Source organism: Chinchilla lanigera, unplaced genomic scaffold (assembly GCF_000276665.1).
Source record: "Chinchilla lanigera isolate Chin_1 unplaced genomic scaffold, ChiLan1.0 scaffold00016, whole genome shotgun sequence".
Lineage (NCBI taxonomy): Eukaryota > Metazoa > Chordata > Mammalia > Rodentia > Chinchillidae > Chinchilla > Chinchilla lanigera.
The window spans coordinates 28,743,869-28,767,870 of record NW_004955417.1 but is presented as its reverse complement, the minus strand read 5'-3'; the positions used below and the strand labels follow the sequence as shown (position 1 = coordinate 28,767,870).

Here is a 24,002-nt window from a genome sequence, read left to right as displayed (position 1 = left end):
TATCAAAACTAAGTGTTTATGGATGAGTCCTAAGAGATTCCAATGCAGAAAAGAAGGCCAGTTAGAAGCCACATTCATGGGTTTTGATGTCACACCAAATTTAATAGCAATCACATATTATCTGAGGGACTTGGGCAAGCATCATAGACTTCTAAGGCTTAGTTTGCTGATTTGGAACAGGAGATAACTACCTCTAAGTTTGTTGCAAAGATAAAATGAAATTACAAATGTCAAGCAGAATGCTTGGCATATGGTAAACATTTAAATATTAGCTACTGTTACTTAAAATACTCTATAATCCACAATAGAGCCCTGGGTCTTTTAATTTTCAAACTAGTATAGGCAATATTTAATTCTTCATGACTGGAACTGCACTAAACAGATATTTTGGAACCCACAATTGCACAGTTTAAAATACAGAAATAGAGCCTATTCACTTTCTCACTTTTCAAATATGTACTACTTTTATTTTTTTTTTATTTTTTTTATTTTTTTGGTTTTTTTCTGGTACCAGGAATCGAACTCACGACCTTGCGCTTGCCAGGCAGGCACTGTGCCACTGAGCTAAATCCCCAGCCCCTGTGTACTACTTTTAAGAACCTGGAGTGGAGTTATCGTAAAGTTAGCAAATAAGAAAGTTGAGCCTTCCATCAATTATTGATGAATTAGTTTATCTTGGTTACTTTTTCCTTGCTGGGACAAAATATCTGACACCCAGAAGTTAAAGGAGGGAAGGTTTATTTAGCTCAGTTTTCAGAGGTTTCAGTCAGTAGTGAGCTGGTTGCAAGGCAGGGCAGCATGGCAGAGGGGCATTGCAGAGGAGAGCAGTCCATGGCAGGGCAGGCAGGACGCAGTGAGACTTTTTTCCATTTTCCATTTTACTCCATTCAGGTTACCAGCCTTTTGGTTGTGCTACCCACACCCAGGGTGGGCTTTCTCTTTTCAGTAAGTCCATTTGCCACACAAGAACTATGCAAAACCAATCAGTGAACAAATCCAGTGTCATTCATCCACAATCCAACATCACACGCTCATCATCCAGTCACTCTCAAGAGCCACACATATGAATAAATGAGTCTTTAGGGGGGACATCTACCTGTAAAGTATAACATAGCTCCTACCTCTAACCCCTTTCCAAATATATCAGGTACCATGCTTTGTAGTTCAGTAAGGCATCAAACTTGTGCCATTTCATGCATTTATGTATTTGATAAATTGGGGTTACCCATGTTTTGTCCACAAAAATGTTGAACAATAGCCTGCTTATTCATTTTTTCCTGAGCTGAGAGTCCCCTCCTCTAGGTTTTTCCCATTGTCAGTATTTCCTTTTTCTCTTTTTTAGCCCTGTATCTGCTTTGTAGTGGGTCCCTTCATCCCACCCCGGAGGTCTGTGGAAAGACCAACACACCAGATTCATGGGGTTTGGAGCCTTGGCTGCATCTTGGTCCAGCCTCTCTGTTCATGTTAGGGTTTGGGTTTTGCTTGATTTTGTTTTTGTTTTTCATGATAAATGTCATTTGAAAAATAAGATTTCCTTTAAGCTTATTGTTTTGCACATTATGCTGGCTCATGGTTCAAAAAGAAAGACACAAATGATTTCCCAAACATATGCATCAGAACCTGTTTCCTAGACTTACTCATCACTGCCCACGGACTGTGTGTGAGGCACCTCGTAGCTGTGGGTGCTCATAGGTACTGCCATGGCAGGGGCATCCAAAAAGGTAGAGCAGTTGCCTCAAGGGAGGCTGCCAGGGGCGGTGAGGGTGAGAGTCTGTGTGCACTGGAGTGGAGGTAAAGTGCTAAGCAAGGGCTGGGGGAGCTCAGAGGTTGAGCACTTTCTTAGCAGGTACAAAGTCATTGGTTTGATCCCCAGCTCTGCAAAATGAATGAAGGAATGAATGAGTGAATGAGTGAGTGAGTTACTGAATGGGCTGGCAGTGATCATCATAATTGTCTAAAATTCTGCTTAAATTTCCAGAATGCTGAAGAAGAAGTTATTTTCAGGACTTCAGGTGAGCTTTCTTGTGACCCTTAGAAGGAGGAGCAGGGTTTTGAATATGTAGGATAACAGCTAGAAGAAACACCTAGAAAAAAGTCTGCAATGGGAGAGCTGCATACTGTTGTAGAAAATGTCTCCCTGAGCCACCAGATAAAGTGAATCTCTTTAAAAATCACTTTGCCATATCTATTAAAATCTGGTATCTATTACAGTGTCAATCAGACATACATCTGCAGTTATCAGGACACCACGTTCCCCTAAGATGGATTATGGCTATTGTCACACAGTGATGGTCTTCATTTCAGGGTCAAAATAACTGGTCCTCAGTGCTCTGAGGTGCTCAGTTTGAAGAGGACAGGGAAACTGAGTTGTTCATGGTTGATACTTTGTGTTAACTAGCTCACAGGTGCAACAAGGGGGAGAAATGGAGACTTTACAGTGGAGGTCATTTTTAGAGTAAAAATGGCAATGACTATAAATGAGGAAATAAAAGAAGGCTGAATTATGTATTATTTAGAATCTCAACTTGAAGAGGGGTTTCACTAAAAGGGACAACAGAAATAGAGGGCGGGAAAAGAGTGTAGAGAACTATTTCTTTAGAAAAAATAATAGAGAAGAAAGTTCAAAGCAAGTCCTGTGAATTCACACTCTTGCATTCAGTTCACAGGTACATTTAATAAATAAATGTAACTGGTTATAATTAGCATGGCAAAAAATCTTTCCAATGATGATACAATTATCGGAAGGAACTTCTTGTTTGATGATTCATACCTGACACGTGAAAGATCAGGCATATGTAAATTTTCCAAAGTAGGCAATTCAATCTCTCTGATACCTGTATCTTACCTGTGTCTTACAATATAAATATGTGTTTCATATTTATTGGGGCCATTGGACCCATCATGCAGAGACCAGTAGCAGAGAGAGAAAAGTAGCCCTTGGAAGAACACAAAGAAGCTCATGCTAGTTATATGGGCATTACAAGTGTATCCTCATTGCAGGCAGAGGTCACAGAGGTGTTGAGTCTTCTATCTGTCCTCCTTCAAACCTTACCTTCTTATCACAAAAGAACTGGGGTTTATCCCCCTTCCCTCTTTTAATTGAGGTCTATTTGTAGGTGTTTCAATGCATTGAATGCAGTAGAAGAGGCGCTGAATGACCCCTCAGGCTAAGCTATAAAAGATCATGTACTTTTCACCTGGCTCTTTTGCTCAGGACGGTCACCACTGGATGCCAGCCTCCACGCTGTGAGGAAGCCCAGGTCTCGCAGCAAGGTCGCATGTCAGCATTTTAGCCATCGCCCCAGACGAGGTGTCCACTCATAGCCAACATCAAGCTCGGAACAGGTGAGTGGGAAGCAGTGATTCTTCAGACGGCTGTGCTCACCAGCACGCTCGCCGCTCAACAATGCCGAACAGAGGGGATAAGAGTTACTCTCAAGGGTCCTCCGACTGCAGAGCTGTACACAAAACATCCTTCATTGTTTTATGACACTACATTTTGAGAGGTTTTGTTACACAGCATTAAATAACCAGAGAAATTAATTTGACCAAACAAGAGAGTAATGGCATTTCCCAGTACGGAGTATAATTGTAGAACAGTTTAAAATAGTATGTGCACAGAGCACAAGGAGCTTACTTTAGGTAAATAAAGTTGTTTCAGCACAATGCTTACACTGTAGTGAGGACAATACACAATGTAATTTAACTTACATGGAAACCATGTGCTGCAAAGCCAGGCACTTCCACATGCTCTGCTCCACTCTAACAAGAAGCTTAAAGAGTCAGTTCAAATGAAGGGAACCTCTGCTACCTTAGCGGTCGTGGAGTTCTTTCTGCTCTGCTTTCAGCAACACACTATCATTACTTCCATGCAGTTAACAAACTACTGTACCAAGTGCTTTGACTGGGCTGCCAGTAACGTTGCTTTATCTGCTTGTTGCATGGGAAAGGTAAGGATCTCACCCCACTGAGAACAGGGATGCGTTCCCCCAGAGTTGCAGAGACAGTGCAAGGTTGGGCAAATCTGCCAAGCAGTGTCTTCCCAGATGTAGAGAAAGAGGGCCGCTCCTGTTGATCTACTTATTCCTTAGCTGTAAGGACACTAGTAGCCACTTTCTGTGCTATTGGACAAAGCCTGAAAGTGCCAAGCCAGGCCAAGCAGCGAGAGGCTCTTTCCACAGCCGTGGCCACAAGACCCCAGGCCCAGTCCTGTCTGATGCTACCCAGGTCTCCCCACTTTCCAGCAAGGGAGCCAAGTACTCCCTTTTGTGGCTACTTGTCAGCAAACAAGCCCTAAATGGGATTTATTGTAGCCAACATGAATCATTTTGAGATGTGCGCCTAACAGAAACACAAAGACATGGCTACTATGATGTTCTCTCAGGAGGCAAAACGCTAAGGAAAATACAGTGGGAAACGAGGAAGCTCGGATCAAATCACAGCAACTGTCCAGGACAGCAGCTAGTAAGGGAGACAGCCCGGTAATGTTAGAAAATCCTAAATGAAGGAATTCTAGCTATAAAATAAATGCAAAGAACCCCAGAATTATAGAAATGCAGATATAAAAAGAAAATAAAAGACAAGAAGGAAGGAAAGAATAAGGGAGGGGAGGGAGGAGAAAGAAAGGAAAACAAAAGAAAGAGAGAAAGGAGAGAAAGAAAGAGGAAGAAAAAGAAAGAGAAAATGAAAGAAAGAGAAAAGAAGAAAAGGAAAAAAGACAGCCATTTCTGTTCCTTGGTAATAAACTTGTTGCCGTCTCTTTCACAGTAGCATGATGGCTTCATTTCCCCAAATGGAACAAAAATTGGACATCAAAAACTGGGCTGCAGTAGTAACTGTTTTAAAGGAAATAAAAGAGGTTAAGCCCTAAACAGTGGGACATGCACCCAAACAAACTTTTTCTTGCGGATATTTTAATGATAAATGAATTCTCTAGTTAGAAGTACGTTTTGTACTGAAAGAGGCAAATAAAAGGAATTTACACAGAAAGTTGTATGAATAGCTAAGGGTTGTCTTAGGATATTGTAATTCAGAAGTTTGTGAGAATTTTAAAACGTCAAAGCTGATGCTAATCATGGTAAAGTTATAGGAACAGCCTTTTCACTTGCATGTGGAGCAAGAGCAAAAGGGAAGAGGGTGCCATGTCACAAATCAGGAAACACAGAGCTAAGTGGTATGGAATAGATGCAGTTCTAGTTCACTCCCATCTTCTGCCACAGAGAGTGACTTTCAGCCGGGCAAAGGTAGAATAAACAAGGTTGTGGGACCTGAAATCCTAGATAGATCAGTAGGTAGCAGAATGCTTATGTGCTGAGGAGTTCTCGCCTCCTGGTCCAGGACACCAGCGCCCGCCACTTAGTGGACTCCTCCCCGCAGGGGATGTGGGCAGCACAGAGGGTCGAAGGGGCGGGAGCAGTTCTGGACTTGCAGTGTGCGTGGGGCGGGGGTTTCACTCTAAGCACCACCCCTCCTGCTCTGCGAAAGATCCTAAATGTCACTCAGAAGTTCTTTAAAGACGTAAACTTAGGCGCTAGGAAACTCGATTTTTATGCATTTAGAAATTGTAGGATTTAGTATTAAATTAGTTTAACAAGCACTTAGTAAACAAAACAAGACAAAGCAAAGCAAAGCAAAGCAAAACAAAAAACAAACCAGAAAACTACGATTGCTAGACGCAGGGGTGCATATTTAAAATCCCAGCAGTTTAGAAGGCAAAGGCAGGAGGATCCTAACTTACCTACCTGGGTAACCTTGTGATACTATGTCTCAAAATATAAAATAAAAACAGGAAAATGAAACAGAGCTGCGGATGTGACGGCCCTGGGCTCAATTCCCAGTATAAAATAAAACAAAAAAAGCAAAAACAAAAACAAAAGACAACAACACAAATAAAAACTAAACCGATGATCGTGTAGAGATGGCAGAGGTTCATCAAGAATATGCTATGACGCGCTGGAGCATTTCTGTTTTCACAAAATATCGTACAAAGGAACAACGGTACACCCCCCTTCACATATCCAATTGCTCCAAATACTGTAGCCCAGTTATCCTACAGGCGACTGCACGTGAAGCCTTTTGTACAAACAGGCGTGAGACAAGCGATCCCTGCAGATGTTCAGGGCAGCAGGAGGCGGTGAGGACAGCAGAGATTCGGGAGCTGCGCTGCCTGGTTTTGCCAGTTCCTGTCTGACTTCGGGCAAACCACTTAGCTTGTTGCACGTTCTCATTTTAGAATGAGAACAGCAGTAGTGCTGTAGGTGACTAAACGTAAGTACTTGGCACAGTGTCTGGCGCAAAGTTAGCACAACTAAGATTAAGGAAATACTGACTTTTTATCACTGTCATTATTTCTCAAACTAGAACATGGGAAAACAAGCTTTAGGAAACAGTAAATTAGTATATTTGTTCCGACTAAATAAACAGAAACAAATAAGTATACCAGTTATTAATTGGGTATCAGCATCATTTACTCTTTTTCAGTTTTACTTTTATTAGCATCCGCCCGTAGTGCGGCTGATCATGTTCCTCACGGGAGTGGGTACCTGTGCATAACGCGTCTTCATTCACTTCCATCCCCTTCCCTCCCCCTTCCTCCATTTCCCGGTTCCCTTCCCATTTGCAAAAGATCTATCCCCCTGTTTTCTATCATCTATCTTTTAGTTGGCCTATTAATTTAGTTACACCTTGGGTTTCTCATAGAAGAGAAACCCTTGATATTTCAGCTTGTGTGTCTGATTGATTTTCTATAACATTATGGTCCCAAGAAACACCCATTTTCCTACAAGTGACTCATGTTTATCATGTGAATGTTAGCTGAGAACTTCACATGTACCAACCATGGAGAAAGCATGACAGACACAAAGATGGAAACCCAAAGACCTTGAAGACTGTGGCGTGATGAGCCGAAGCTGCTCCTTTCCATGTTTGGAGCATTGACTTCTACACCAATGTACAGCATGTTTTGAGAAACTCAGGTGTAATGCAAACTTTGATATCACATGGCTACTCTTATATAAAGAACTCAAAATAAAAATATATGAAAGAGCAGAATAAAAGGTACGTAATAGAAACAGGGAGATGGATTTTTTGCAAATGGGAAGAGGATCACGAGATGGAGGGAGGAGGAAGAGAGGGAAAGGGCAAGTAGAAAAATGGAGATGTGCTATGTACATGTGCCAGCATGGGATAGAATCCGTATGTACTGCAAATGAGCTAATAAAAAAATGAGAAAACCATGCAAAAATGGAATATAAATGTGTGTGGTAGCAACTCAGAGTAGAAAAATATCTGGACAAATGGAACAAAAGGTCTAAGATAAAAAGAAAACTTTTAATAGTGATAAAGCCAAATAGAGTTTTTATCTTCAAGTGTAATTTTATGTTAAACTAATGTATCCTAATGTAGACAGATTAGAAATTGAAAACATAAAAAAAGAAAATATCACCTTTAACCCTAGCATACTTACAGTATTTATACCATTGGTATAAACATCAATACCTTCAAAATTACTTACCTAGTTTAGATACACAAGGAAATAAAAGTGAATCTTTTTAAAATAAAACTGGATTATGATGCTATTCTACTTTGCGGCATACTTAGTTCTTATGAAAATGTGTGTATGTCACATCATGAGATGTCCTTAAATATGGGGTTCAGTGGTACGTAGTGTAAATTCTTCACACTCTGAGGAGCAGCCTCTGACTGGCTGGTGCTGACTTCTTTTTCCCTTTCTTCTTGGACACATAGCCACACTACGTTTTTTGCCTCCCTTGCAGCTAGCTGCAATTCGGTGACTGAGTTACAGCCAAGAGGGAATGAGTGAAAGAGACTGCAGAGTCCTGCTGCAAATTTCCATGCTTTTCTCTCTTCCACCAATCCCATAATTTTGAAAGATACAAGTTAAAGATGATACAGCTACAATTAGAAAAGATCAGACTTGCACCATCAGTTAGGGAGACGTATCATACAACTAAGAGGTAAACAGCTTTCATTTTCCACCCATCATACATTTTTTGGACTATTACTGCAAGTAGCACTAGTTTCTAAAAAATCAGATAACTACATACTTTACGAGTGTGCCAGCTTGTTAGCAGCCATCTAGTATTTCTTCAATTTGAATTCCTCTGAGGTTCAGCTTTGACATAATAAAAGACAGAAGAGATTCAGTTGATTGATAAACAGAAACCAAAAACTTGATTGTCATATAAGTGGCCTGGGAGACCTATGCTTGGGACAAAGCAGGAGGTAGCTTATTCACAGACAGAGCAGCTTGGACTTCAGATCTGGACCACAGTCTTCTGAAAGGATCCTCAGGCACTGCAGCTCAAGGGAGAGGACCAGAATATTCTCCTGGAGTACAGACACCAAAGGGACTGAGGGCTGCATGACAGTAATGTTATTGAGAGTGACACAAATACGTACCTCTCTTGAGAGGATTACAATAATCACTGCCTCAACACGGAATACAGCTAGGTTACCTTCATACCAGGCATTATAACTCCAAACTGAGGAAGACAGAAATCACACCGTATTGAAAGATTGTACCATCTCCTAAATGTTTTCAGTTGGGGTCTTCCGTCCTGTAATGGACAAGACACACAGGAAGCTCCATGCAAACATTCATGAACACACACCCCGTCATACCTTCTATAGCATTTATTGGAAGAAGTTACCTTTTCAATATATGAAAGAAAACATTTATTAAGTGCTGAGATTGTACTACATCCCATTCTAATTGCTTTTCTCGATTCAGTATTTATTTTTCTCTCTTTAAACATTTTTATTTCTTATTAATACACATTTGCAGCATATAAAGATTACACTCACTGTGGGGAGGTGGTGGGTGTGCATAACACAACCTAGTTCTTTTTATGTTTTCTACTACCTCCCCATCGCTTGGTCCCCTTCCTGTTTACAAAACACCTGTCTCCTTGTTTCCTGTTGTCTGTCTTCTTTTTTGCTTTTAAAATTACTTATGCTTTTGATTTCTTATGTAAGAGAAACCATTTGATATCTGAGATGTGTGTCTGATTTATTTCACTTACCATTATGGTCTCAAGGTGCATCCATTTTCCTACCAATCACACAAACTTATCTTTTTCTATGGCAGAGTAGCACTGCATTGTGTGTAAATGCCACACAAAGTTTCTTCGTCCAGTCATTGCTTGATGGCCATATAGGCTACTCCCAATATTTAACTACCATGAGTTGTGCTGCATGGATCACTGTACGTGGTGTCTGTAACTCTTTCAGGACGATACCTAGAAGGAAGTGGAACAGCTGGTCCAATGGATTTTCCAGTTTTAGTTTTTAGAGGAGTCTCAACACTGCTTTCCATAGTGGTTATACTACTCTTGCCAACAATGTAGGCGGATTCGTGTCCCCCTATAGCCTTACCAGTGTTTGTTATTATTTGATTTCTTGATGATGCCGTTCATTGTGAGGTAAGATGCAATCTCAGCGTTATTTTACTTTGCATTTCTCTAATGGCCAGAGAGTTGAATATTTTTTCATGTTTTTATTGTATTTCTCCTGAGCAGTGTCTATTCATTCATTTGCCCTGGACTGGATCTTCTTTTTTGAGAGATTCTTTACATATTTCAGATATGAGCCCTCCGTTTAAGCAATAGGTGCCAACCTTTCTTCCCATTCTGTAGGTTGTATCTTTACTCTGTTGGTTTTCCCTTGCTGTGCAGAAGCTTTTCAACTTGCTGTGATCCACTTGTTAATTCTTGGCACTGTTTCCTGTGAGGCTGGGGTTCTGTTCAGGAAGTCCTTGCCTACCTGTGCATGGAGTGATGCAGAACAACTGTTGGGGGTACCCTGTGTTATCATCTCCATTGCACACAGGGGACCTGGAGCTCAGAGAGCACCATCACCTCCTGTTGTCCCACCATGGGTGGTGGAGTGAGGACTGAGCCTAAAGCCACAGCTTTAACGTAAGACTCATCGTTGAAAACACAGAAGGAAACTAAAGAAACAAGTAATAGATTTTCAAAGAAAACAATTGGGGCGATTGTGAAAGAGATACCAAAATTTGGTGAATTTTCATAGAAAACCTTTCAGTTGGTGCATTATTTTTAGGAATAGCAATTTAAAAACTATGTTTCTCTTAAAAAAGATACACATTTATTTCTCTCTAATGAGAGCAATATGGTATAAATAACCTAGGAATGTTTCCCTAAGTCAGTGAGTTTTTTTCTCAACCTTGAATCATATTAATCAATTGCAGTGACAAGATTCCTTTTCACTTGTAAAATTGTGTTATCTGTGTTCACTTTTATCATGTATTAGAAAATCACATACTTAATATTGTACATTTAGCATTCAAATTGCATTTATTAAATGAGTTTGCCATTCAGTAAAATGCAGATCTGTGGACCCATGCTCCTGGTGCTGTGGAATCCACATCAGCTGACCTGACTCAGAGACAGGGTCTCATAAGTGCAGGCAGGATCGCACGATGTCCCAGCTTAAGTGCGTGGGGACGGGGACGGACTCACAGCCCCGTCTGCCTTTCACCTCCACTCCACTCTACATTCCAATGTGAAAAATGATTTCTTCAAGTCTTTCGTTCCTTTTATTTTCTTTTGTTCTACAAACATTGACCGATAGATGCCTGTTTTCTCCATTGCTCAAGGGCCTGCCGTGGGTTTGAGGTTCTAGCTGAGAAATTAGAACACTCACATCCCCTGATCCTCCTCCCTTTCTGCAGAGTCACTTTCTGGAGGATCCAGGGCATGACTCTTTCTTCTTTATAAATCAAAATCAACATCAACATGTGCCTTTTAGGAGAGTCTTACTTGAGTAATTCCTCCTCACTAGTTCATCTTTTCCTCATCTTCCCTCAACACAGATTGGGTATTTCTATTTCTACGTATTGATCTAGTTTTACTGTCACCATGCGGTTTTGATGAAGTTCTTGGATGGCCCAAGACTTGTACATATTGGCCACGGTCCACCTTTTCAAGTAAGGTTCAAGAAAATCCAGAGACAAACAGACAGAGAGAGAGAGAGAGAGGAGTAAAATGCAAATTGTGCAACATTTAAGAACAACATTACTCAAATGGGAATTAATTTGCCTCCTCATGGGACATGGAAATTGTCCATTCTCCTTTGTGTTATAATTAGATTGCAAATAATACTTTATCTGCACAAAGATTTACACACGGTAGGTGCTCATTCAATAACTTCATTAGTATTATAATTGTTTTATTATAATAGACATTTAAAATAAGGAATCTATCATGTTGTGTTTACAAATTTTTAAGATAATAGTATTTTTAAGTTGCAGACTCTAATATGATTACAAAAATAATCAATATTTATAATAAACAAGACCAGGCAAAGCTTAGGAATAAAATGGGATAGTCAGTTATAAAAATAGTAATGCAATCCTAGAACTAAGAGAAATCTCAACTTATCATTTCCTTAATTAGCCCTATGTTGCATATGAATCAAGTATTTGTAAACAAAAACACATCTTTGGAACAGATAGGGAAAATTTGGTATGTGTATACAATTGAATTGTATTCAACCTCAAAAAATGGGGACATTCTGTCATGTATGATAAAAATGGATGAGCCTGGAGGGTACTGTGTAAAGTAAAAGAAGCTAGGCACATTAAGAAAAGTACTATGCATTCTCAACTTTTGTGGCACCCAAAAAGTTGAACTCATAGAAGCTGAGAGAATAGGGGTTACCTGGGGCTAGAGTATTGTTTGGGGGGAGATTGGTAAAAGGGAGCAAATTTCGGTTAGACAGGAGAAATGAGTTTAACAGCCTTATTGTACATCGGGGTGACTACAGTTATTACCAACATACTCTATGATTAAAAATTTCTAAGCAGATTTTAAGCATTCTCACAACCAAAACATAAATAAATAAGGCAGTGCAGTAAGGCACTGCGTATTTTATTTAGCTTGATTTTTTTTGATAGAGTCTTGCTAAGTTGTCCAGCCTGGGCTTGAACTTGCAATCCTCCTGCCTCAGCCCCTCTGAGTGCTGAAACTATAGGTACATGCCACTTCACAAAATATACTTATTTCAAAATATTACAGCATAAGGATATATAATTTTTATTTTTCAATCCAAAATTTAACACAGAAAAGCTATAAACTGAATTCTGCATTTGTCTGATTTAAAAGGAAAGTTAAGCAAATACTTTTCTGAAATGAATGTAAATCAATATTTTAGGAAATAAAATGACAAATTCATTTTATGTTTTGACTGTGTTGAGACATCTTTTATGTTGAATGTGTTAAAATATTTTTACTAGTAATTCTTTTTCTAGATATCAAAAATACATTTATAAAATACATCTAGTTCAAATAAATGATTCACCTATACAGCCTGCCCTCATGGTTTTTGCATCTGAGATTTAAAATACATGAAGAAAAATTGAGTCTGCACCAAAGATGTGCAAACTTTTCTTCTTATCATCACACTGAAAACACAGTGCAACAGCGGTTTGCACAGTATTTGCATCATGTTAGATATTGTAAGTAAGCCACAGATGGTTTCCTGGGAGGACAGGTGTGTATTATCCGCAAATACTCTGCCATTTTAGGGCAGGGACAACCCACAGAGTTTGGTAACCTTGAGGGGTTCTGGCAACCACCTCAGGCAGAAAATGAAGGACAACTTTACTCCAAAATTACAGTTTTCATTTCTCAAAATTCAACCCTAAACCAGCCTGCTGCAATAGAATTTAAAAACTGAAAATCAGAAGACAGAACTCAGGCAGAAAGTTTAGGATCCTCAAGATTTTCTCACAGGAGAGCACCGACATCTAAGCATGCTTACTTGTTCTCTAATCCTGTCTTTTATAAGATTTACATCAAGTATGGAGAGATTATTATAGAAGATTACAGTGGCTAATTTTTTTGAAGTAACAGGAAAAATAGAAGAAAATTTTTCATTTCTATCCAGTGTTTGAATAAATACCTGGTGCATGTAAGCAATAGCACGCACGGGCACACACACACACACACACACACACACACGCTCTGGCTTCACCCCTCTTTCCTCTTCTAGTATTTGCCTCATGTACAGTATTGACCAAACGGAAGGCCAGGATGCTAAGGTGCTGCCACTGCCTAAGCTGGAGGAAATGTGCTCAGCGTTTCCATATGTTTATGATCATAACAACTCTTTGATGAAGGTATTATTGTTCTAAATATTAAAAATAGTAAATTAAGGTCCCATTATTAATGTCGTACAAAGGAAAAGTGATCATTCAGAATTAGAACAACAGCTGCCTTTTCTTTAGTCTGCCTCCTTAATAGTTTAGAGAAAACATCTAAATTTCTTTGGCTATTAAAGACTAGTTGACATCTAGAAAGCTGTGGGACATTTTCTCAGGAGGCTTTGAGGAGAGTAAGTTTAAGTACTGCTCTCGCTGAGGTGCCCGGGATGGGCCTTCCCTTCCACTTCCTCTTAAGACAGAGCCTTGTGCTTCTGGAGAGACTGTGACCCAACTGTTGGAAGCTACTGATGCCAGAACCACACCTATACAACCCTCACCACCTGAAGACGATGGCAGATAACGGGCTGATACTGAGAGAGACCGACCTGGAGAACACCTTCGCGTGAAAGAACAGCTGGGTGCTAAGGGAATGCGCTCTTTAGAATTAAACTGTGGAGGTGTGACACGAACTGTTGGTAAGGCAAGCTCACTTCACAGACTTGGGCAGGCACGAAACCTGAGCCCTCTTCAATGCCCAGCATGGAGTAAGGGGGAGTAGAAGACTCTCCGTGTCTCGCTTTCCATGGCAAAGTTGGACTGGGGAGCCATAGCGCCAGAGAGCCTGAGCAGGAAACTTTTCAAACCTTTCTCTTATCACAAGAACTGCCTGGCCTGAGAGGACTGCACGGAGAAGGGAAAGTGCTCCTGTAGGTTGAGTTTTCTCCAGGACTGAGTGAGATCAAACCTGTGAAGTCAGCACAGGAGCAGATGGAACACAGAAAAGGAAGGCAGAGGTGCCCTCTGCAGATGTCCACGCCACCTCCACTCCGAGGAAAGATGGAGTTGGTAATGGATGCCCGCTGGGACAGGCAGAGCAGAGGCCTACCTTTCAGAAGACAGTGGCGTCTGATGAGCAAAAAGCCAGCTTAGAGGTGGCGAGTAGTTCAGTCCCACCCAGTAACAAAGAGAAGGGATGCAGAAGGGAGACGGGGAAGGGACCCATCCATCACCACAGCACAAATAAGGGGCTGTCACTCACCTTCCTCCTGTCACAGAACAGAACTATTTAGTAATTTTTGACACCAAGAAAATCTTTTGTAATAGCATTTTTCACTTTTCAATTCATCCTTAAATTTAAAAGAAAAGAAAAAAATCCCATTCAATTGTTTCTATTATAAGTCCGTTCATCATTTATGAATCCATGTCAGTGTCTCGGTTTTCCAGAGCAATAGCTAATTCATATCGCATTGGCAGTCAGCACTCGGCAGCGAGCCTCCGCTGTTTGATTTAGCCTGTCATCTGACACGGAGCATCTCCACGCCGTGGACATCACTCTTCTTCTGCCTCTGATCTGCACATATGGTCATAATTAGGAATGTGATACCTGCCGCTTGTGTAAAATACCCAGGGAATTTAGAATAGGGAAGTAAAAGCAGCAAAATTCATATTTCACAGAAAAAATTGTGTCAGACTAAATGAAGTTGCAACAATTAATTACCTATAGAAAATATTGTAATGATTTCAGAACAGAAAAATAGGATGTAATTTTTATGACAACGTACATTTCCAGTTGATAGAACTGCCTTATTTAGCATGTTTGAAATGATAGCTAAATGCATACCAGAGCCACATTTGTTTTTTAAATCACAATTTTTCTTTCCAAAAGAAAATAATCTGGAGAAGTTTCCCCTCCCCAAATATACCTTCAATTTTTAAATTCTTTTAATTCATGCCTTTAAATGAAAGGGTTGAGCATACAAGGTCAGTGAAATTGTTATTTATGGTTGAAATGTTTTTGCTACATCTATTTTAAGAAGGGTCATTTTTCATTTCATTTATAAAATGGCTTTAAAGTGTTTAGCTGACTATACAAAATTACTCAATGTGAAGCTAGCAGTTTCCTCTATTTCTAAACTCTGGGTAGCCTAAGAATTATAGAAGATAAAGCTAAAATTGTATCATTTAATTGTTCTACTGTTTATAGTAATCATCACTCTCTTGATTATTTTCCTTGATTATAAAAACATTTTCATCTTAAATGTGCCTCTTAGCTCTTTATTCATTTTGGCTCACTTCTGAGGAAAAACATGGCTTGTCCATACTGAAAGCACTCACTAATAGCACAGATCTTTGCACTCAGCTGCCGGTGTGCTGTGTTGAAGTGGTTTGTAGTCAGGAGGATTCTCATTTTGTGGCTGAAACAAATCTCTCCAAAGAATAACATTGCTCACTTGTGTCTTATTGTTTCTAGGAAAGGTGCCTCCCAACTAAGTTGATATTTTCAAAATTATGACTGTTTTCCCCTTTCAAGCTCTCTTGGATTCAGAACATGCAGGAAAGACTTCACAGTGAATGGTGTTGCATATCCAAATCCCCACCTCTTTCCTGGTGGGTCTTCCCCACTCTGCTCTCCCAGCTGAGAGCACGTCAGCCTCTGGAGCAGGCAGAAGCCGTAGGCTCAGAGCATCTCACCCGCCGGGAACCGGGCAGGCTAAGGCTCACCCGGAGTGGGAAGGAGACACCTGGCCCTGGCCACGGCTCTGAGCCACCAGTCAGGAAATTAACGTGCATTTTATTTCAAGATCAAAACAAGGAAGCATTAATAACTAATCGAGATTTATGAATTCTACTTGGAAATCACAAGAATCCTGTGCTGGAACTTTCTTTGTGATTCCTGAACTGCAGGCTTCGTAGGAGGAGTCCAACTGCAGACCCTTTTCTAAGTCAGGAGATTTCCACGTGTAACAGTTAACAAGTTAAAATGAGGAGTCAAGTCTCTCAAGCATCAGAATTTATCCTAAGATAATAGCCAAAAGAATGACTCCTGAGAAATTATTACGATGATGAGTACAGTGTTATCATCATTGTCCAAGGTCTCTGGGATTTGAAGGAGAAAAATTAAACAGAAACAAACATTTCATTCATAGGTAGCCTGGAAAAATAAATGACTAACCTTGACTTCCAACAGCACATAAAATCCTACACAGCCAATGACAGACCTCATTGTTTAAAGACTACTTGGGAGTGATGAAGAAAAAGATGATGTAATCTAATATGTGATAAACAGAGATATAATATTCTACTGGAAGGCATTCCTATCATGTCATATCAAAGTCTCGCAAAACGTTGAAAGTTAGAAATGTTATCAAGCATTAGCAGGCATTTAAAGAACGTCTCTTGAATATTTCTAGCATAAAAAAGTATTTCATGCGATGTAAATGAATGGTAATTTTCTGACTTTAAAAGCGAGCCATGCCGGTACGTCTCAGCGTTCTGGACCCAATTCTGCAAACATGGAGACGCTTTCAATTTGCTCTGCCCGCTTCCCCCTTAGATGGCTGCGATTGCAGCGAAATTAATCCATTTAAAAATCTGCGGCTTAAACTTAAGGATTTTCAGTTTTTTCCCCCTTCTCTCTTTTTTTTTTCTTAGAATATCAATAAGTTCCAATTGAAGAGCGGATTCTTTTGCAATTCAGGCATGTGCCGGCGATAACGGGCGAGTTGGCATGAGGAGAGGCAGAGATGGATTAATTATGCAGAGAACATGGAAATTCTGCTTATCATCGGCTAGCAAAGGAGCCCGGCTCACATAATCAGCAAACGAAGGGAGAGGAAAAAATAACAATGCAGTGGCACCTTCCAGCCCATCATCAGGATTTTTCCGACCCCCCTTGTAATTAAAAAATAACATACACTTATAGCCCTATCTCCCACGCAGGCAAGGAGTGGATGTCCACAAAATAACTGCGCTGGGATATTAGAGCGGGCACCCCGGCCGTCCACTCCTGCCTGCTCTCCCCTCGCCCTCACCTTCTCCTGTGGCCTCTCGAGGCACTTGGCTTCAGAAGCAAGTCCAAGTCAGGCGAGGTCTCAGGTGACACTCGGGCTCCGTTTCCAAAAACCCCAGATCGCCCCTTATCACAATCCGAGCAAACATACGTACACATATCATAAATATTTGAAGCACGGGCCCAGGAGGAGGCTTTGGAACTGATCACCTGTGGACTGTGGTCAGTTTCGCCTGAAATGAGCCCAGGCCGAAGGCCTTCCTTCTGCAAACTGACCGGGTTACAATGGTGGCCCTGCACCTGCTGTGCTGTCTTCTCACCTGATTTCCCTTCTTCACAACTTCTTATTTCTATTTCCTTCGCCTTCTCCTTTTATACATTCGGCATCTACAGTTAGGGATTGCGATGTTCAGCCTCCAAATCGGAATCAAAAATTCTGTGTTGCCTCTGTAAAGTATGACAGCTCAAAGCTTTGTGTTTCAGCCCAAAGACGCTGCAATAAAACTAGTTCACTGCAATAATGAAAATCAAATTTAATCTTACAGTTGTATCCCTGTGTTTCTCAATTCTGAAAATTAGAGTGTAAACAGACATGCAAATTAAAAATACTGCCGACTGAACGAAAGGAGGCTTGGCTGTTTCGTCACCCAAATAATTTGACCTAATTACAATATAAGCCTCAAGGAGCTTGGGCCTCGGGAGAGGCCATTTCTTTCTGAAGAAATACTGGTGAGACACATAAACTGAGCGATAAAAATAACCCCAGAAAGACAAAAATTATGCAACATAGGAAGGAAAGATATTGTTCCAAAGTGCAGCAAACTGGAATTGGAAAGCTGGCAGACCCTAGAAATGTGATTTATTCATAGAGTTCCACCAAAGCAGGGAGCCAGCGTGGGGCGCCGTGTACACGCCGTGGGGATGCTGTGAGTGGCAGTGCCGGTCATAGACTGGCTTTAAAGAAAAACAACTAATTATTTACACATGTGTGCATATGGACACACGTGCTGCAGCACATGTGACTACAGAAAACAAAGACTGAGTAAAGGGATCAAGATACATGTGGTGAGAGACTTTGTGATTACTTCCTGAGAGTAGAGAGGAAATAAAATAAGAAAAATACACTCAGGTGGAGGTGGGGTTAGGGGCGAGAGAGGTGGCAGCTGGAAAGAAAATCCCAACAGGGAGAGGACAGTCATGAACACAGAGAAAACTGCAATGTTCTATCCAGTTTGTATATCTATGCAGAAAGATGCACTTTAGAGAAATGAAATATACAAAGAGAAGGAAACATAGAAATATGTACGTGTCACCACACCAAGAAACGCGCAAATTCAGAAAGAGGCCTTGGGCACGACGGGATTGTCGCTTGATTTCCCGGCGTCCTGGGCCCACAACTGGAAAATGGGACACTTCCTCACTCCAATTCTACTCCTCCCGCCTCTGGGTCCCCTCGGACACATTCAGGGTCTTACTACATTAGCTTCTTTTGTAAAAGGATGCAGATACAAGCTGATATTTAATATTTTTTATTGTAGAAAATTTCAAAGTATATACAGAAGTACACAACAGAGTAGGAGAAACCACTGTTTGTGCATTTCTCAGCTTCATAATTACCAACTCACGACTGATCACGCTATAGCTGTCTCTAGTCCTCATTCTCTCCTTCCCCCATCCCAGAATTCTTAACAAATTATTTTCATTGGCAAGTAATATTTGTATCTGTTTACGCTTCTTTTTTTATCAGTACAAGTTTACAGCATGTAATGTTTATATTCACCTTAGGTGGAAACACTGGGTGTGCTGGAAGAGAAAATAGATGAAACTCTTGAATGCATAGGCACGAGAAAGCCCCTTGGAAAGGGAACGCGAATGGCACAAGAAATAGCATCATCAAATGGAACTATGCGAAATTTAAAACTTCCGCACAGTGAAGGGGACTGTCAGTAGAGTGAAGGGACAACCTACAGAATGGAAAAAAAATTGTGCCAGCTACTCATGGTAGAGGACTGATACCTGACATTTACAAAGAACTAAAAAGTATCAGCCCCCCATGTTTATGTTTCTTAAGTGCATTCCTGGCAAATTAAGCCTATCCATTTGAAATTCTGAGATACAAGTTATTATATCTAGGTACAGTCTCTGAACATAACAAGGTAGTCTTGCTTGGACCACTAAAGCACAAAACATGATAATGGTGATTTCTGATACTGAAAAGAAGATAAAATCAAAGTTAGAAAGGGCAGTCATAAAGTTTTACATGAAGTTACATATTCATCACAAGAGAAATTACTGGGCATTTGGGCTCCTGAGAAACTTCTTACACAAAAAACATAAAAAGCTAGTTTGGTGAGTCAGTCAGTCAGTCAAAAGTCAGTCACCTACTAGAAAACAATTTCCCAAAGGCTTACCAGATAAGGAAAGAATCCTCTGCTTAATTTCCAGAATGCTGGCTCTGTCAGATTCTGTTCTCCCAAGATGATCCACTGAGGTTTTGTTTTGTTTTGCTGTTGTGGATTGAACCCAAGGCCTTTGCACTGACTGATCTAGTGTTTTTAGTTTGGGCTGCAAAACAAAGTTCTCTGGGGACCTTTATAAAAATCTTTGTGCCTGAGACCCACCCTACATCAAAGCTCTGAGAATAGGGCCTGGGAAAACATGTACACAAATGCAGTTATGGATATGGATAAGGATATGGATATGGATATGGATACAGACACAGATACAGATACAGGTACAAATACAATTGGAAATGGAGATGGAGATACAGATGGACCTGGAGGTGAACATGGAGGTGGAGGTAGAGGTGGAGATAGAGATGGAGATACAAATGGAAATACAGATACAGATGGAGATACACATAGGCAAGGTGGAGATAGAGATGGAGATGGAGATAGAGCTGGAGATGGAGATAGAGATGGAGATGGAGATAGAGCTGGAGATGGAGCTAGAGATGGAGATGGAGATATAGATTGAGATTGAGATTGAGATTGAGATGGAGATGGAGAAGGAGATAGAGATGGAAATGGAGATAGAGCTGGAGATGGAGCTAGAGATGGAGATGGAGATAGAGGTGGAGATGGAGATAGAGGTGGAGACGGAGATAGAGATTGAGACGGAGATGGAGATAGAGATGGAGATGGAGATAGAGATGGAGACAGAGATAGAGATTGAGATGGAGATGGAGATAGAGATGGAGATAGAGGTGGAGATGGAGATAAAAGTGGAGATGGAGATAGAGATGGAGACCGAGATGGAGGTGGAAACTGAGATAAAGATGGAGGTAGAAGTGGAGGTGGAGGTGGAGGTGGAGGTGCAGGTGGAGGTGGAGGTGGAGTTACAAACAAAGATCTTTAACTTCTTGGGTGATTCCAGTGTGCAGCCAGCTTAGGATGATTCATTGCCCTCCAATGAGCTGGCTTGAAATTCATTTAAAACACAACCTCCTCCAGCCTAGGGCAGGCTCGGATGCCACGCGGACTGTAGAGCTCTGGAGCAGGAACCGTGTCGCTTGTTCTCTGCTCGGTGTCCCAGCACCTGGCCTGGGGCCTGTTGCATAGAAGGCTCCCAAAATCTGTTTTTGCCCAAGGAATAAAGCGAACAGGAGCCACAAAGACAGCAACATCTGTGCCCACCCATAGCCACAGCTGCCTCCCAGCAGAACCCTAACTTCTTCCCCGAGTCTTAAAAATTTGGAAGATTTCTCAAGGTTTTCCAAAAGCTCACGCTCAGACCTTTATAGATGCAGTGCAGTTCTGTAATCTTTTATACTCCCTGCAAACATGTCTTAACATCTTTTACAAGAGAAGGTAGATAATAGAATTCTCACTAACCGTAACTGTAAATGGATTTGTAATCTACCCATGATTAAAATTATTTTCATCATGAAGTAGAATTCTCATTATTGTTACAATTTTAATACTATCAACTCCAAAGTGTCTTGGTGATTGATAATATAGACAGCAAAACCCTATATTATAGTAATTAAATTTAAAATGAATCAGCCGTCGTTATACGTCTCAGTATAGTACCTGATTATTTGCAAACAATTACTTCACATGTCACCTAATGCCGGATGGCACTCGGACCTGCTCCCTCGGCTTGGGTCACAGAGTTGCCACTGAGTCTTAATACACAGATACTGTGTCCAAGGGCCAGGATGAATATTTTCTCTCGTGGAAGTGAGCTCTACCTGGGCAGGGATGCAGATCTGAATTAGGAAACCTTTGCACAAAACCTTCAGGCTCAGGCATGTGTCCGTGACTTAGTAAGACCAGCTCTCAGGAAAGCTTCAGGAACCACAGAAACCGTGGGACCCATCTCACTTATTCTGGGTGTCCGGTTGGTGGTCAGACCCAGGACGAGAAGTGCGGTGCTTTCTTCACTGAACTAATTGGCTTTCAAAGTAAACGTCAGTGAAGTGAACTATGACTGGGGGTCCCACGGCCACCCCTTGTTTTCCTCCCTCAGTTTTGCAGGAACACACACTTCCCAGCAGCAGGAAAAGGTCCCCTCCTCTGCTGCTCTGAGCCTCACCCCTCCTTGCTCCCTCCCACGACCCTCCCCATACGCATTTTTGGGGGAAAACAGGACAAAAACATTCTTCTGTAGTTGGCTCATTTGCAGATTTCACCAGGCTTGCAACAAGCACACCTGTTGTGCTGTCTGGATTTCCTTTTCTGATCATAGGCTTCTGACAAAGAGGGGGAGGAAGATTCCTATCAGGCGCTCTTCACCGGACAATGAATTTTCTTCACCATTTGAATGTATCTGTGGAATGCCTGAGTGATTCATTACACCAGATTCTGGAGTATGACAATGGGCAGCAGAAATGACTGATGCTATCTTTTTCCTGATTTCATTTCCCTGATCCTCTTCATCCCTTGGCCTGTGTACCTCGATTAATTAGAAACCAGGGATTTTCACTCATCAGCTGATGGGTTTCATGCTCTACTCTGCCACAAATCTGCTGCTTGCACTATCTCTCTTACAGCCGCTGGCTGCTTGAAAAACTTTCCCTTCTTCGTCTTTTTTTTTTCCCGTTTTTGAAGCAGTGCTTTGTGACTACAGGTTTCGGTCTTTTAAAGATTCAGACTTTCAAAAAAATAGAGAGATTAAAATTAAAGTCGAGAAGATTCAAAATCTCTGATTAAGTTAATCCCCATCCAAATGATACTTGTCCAAAAATGAACTTTTTGAAGAGATAATAATATAAGTGTCTCATGCCTTTCTGCCTTAAGTTCCTTTCTTGAGATAGAATAAGTGAAGTAATAGGCAAAGATGGAAAATATATGTGAATATGATTTTTGCATGTGAGCACAAAAGTACTCAGTGTTATTTCTTGTGCGTTTGGGGTACCTATGCTATAATGTTTAAACTCAATTGCATTCAAATTCCAGTTGAATAAACCATGTTATAATAGCTTCCTGAAATAAATCATTGAACCATTATTGTTTCTGGAGGAAATGTTTTATAATTGAAATATGCTCCTCCCCCTTAGGGTATATACCAAATTAAATCACGTGATAATATAGTGCCCATGGAAGCAAGTCACAACCAAATACTATTAAATTGCAGGATATTTTATAGCAAAATTCTCCTCTGAGTTCTAAAATAATGTGTGAGTCAAAGGTGAAGAACACAAATTATTTTCACCAGGGAAAAGTAGTAACTACCCTCTTTTTCCATACCAGCTTTGAAAGGAGACCCAGAATGAGAAGCAAAGCCCCGTCTCAGAAGCCCTGGCCGGTCAGCCTTGAGGGAGGAAGGCAGGAGGACAAGGAGCCTAAATTTGCATCATTTTTTGAACAGTAATAGGTCATCAGAGATTTCAGCTTTGTATGGATTCTGGAAGCCCTAGGAAAAGAAATAGGTGTTTGCCAAGGATCAGGAAGAGCTTTCATGGCTACATCCCAGAGGCAGAAGAGGGACCCAAGCACGCTAGCAAGTCACCGTGGCCCCTTTGTTTCCACAGACTGAAATCCAATCACCGGCGCTACTGGTTACACGCACTGGTCAACCATGCGCCACAGGACTGAATCTTGTCAGCCATGCAAAGCGAACTTGGTCTTGTTCTGAGCCACGCAGACTTACACATTCGAAGGGAAGTGCATTTCTGCATTCAGATCAATGATCATTCAGATCATTTCATGCATTCAGATCAATTTCTCTTCCTGACATATTTTTAAAGCCCCAGGAGTACTGAGGGTGGGACAAAAGAGGAATGTCAGAGAAATACACCTTCGGGGATGTAGAGGTGAAGGGACATCTATTATTTCCCTGAAATTGCTGAAACTTTGTATCCAAACGTACCTGGCTTGGAGTATGTTTGAGAACAAAACAAAGCAACAAGAACAAAAGAATCATGCCAAGTTTGAAAGAAACCCCATGAGAAATGAGGAAATGGAGAAAGAAGTCTTCAATTTTAAATTATTTTTGCTTTAAAATTAGTATTTTTGCCATAGGGTCACCATGACTTTTACCCCACCTTTAAATTAGAACAAATCAATATTATGGGTCATAGCTGGGCGAGAACGCACCCCAGAAAGCACACTTGTCCTCGGCGGTGAGGCAGAGGTGCTCAGGGAGCAGTTGAAGGGAATTTTATTTAACAACAGCACAGTGTGGTGCTAATTCGCAGTCTGCAGCCCATCTGTAAATTTCCCTAATTTGCTATGTCTTTCCGCAACATTTCCAATATTGTGATAACGCCACGTGCTCTCTAACGCCAGATGCAGGGACAATAGTCAGGGCTAGACACAGTGAGTGGCCCCGGCCCTGTCCTCCTGTGGGGTGGGCAGCCTCCGAGGGCCACACACTCGCACCTGTCCGCTGTGACATGACCTATGTCTTACCTATTTCACTCTAACTCATTCACTCCTGTCCTTGGGATAATACCTCCCCCACAATTTTTGGTCAAAATAATTTTCCTAGGCTAAAATTTGCTACTTTACTGGCCTATCCTGGGAATCTGGAAGATATTTTTTTCCTTTGGTATAGCAATTTATAGATGAAGAAACAGAACTC

General features: G+C 41.1%; 1 long non-coding RNA gene across 3 annotated transcripts in view; it reads left to right on the top strand.

Moving 5' to 3' along the window:
• Positions 1-23,606, top strand: part of LOC102023595 — a 28,199-nt gene extending 4,593 nt beyond the window's left edge. The window contains exons 2-4 of one of the 3 annotated variants that reach the window (XR_001233406.1): positions 1,979-2,012; positions 3,215-3,345; positions 22,670-23,606. This is a non-coding gene — a long non-coding RNA (uncharacterized LOC102023595). Of the gene's footprint in view, positions 1-1,978; positions 2,013-3,214; positions 3,346-16,618; positions 17,576-22,669 lie in introns of those variants that run through there. The other 2 variants (XR_260509.1, XR_260510.1) reach the window with 2 other exon arrangements.
• Positions 23,607-24,002: the final 396 nt, after the last annotated feature.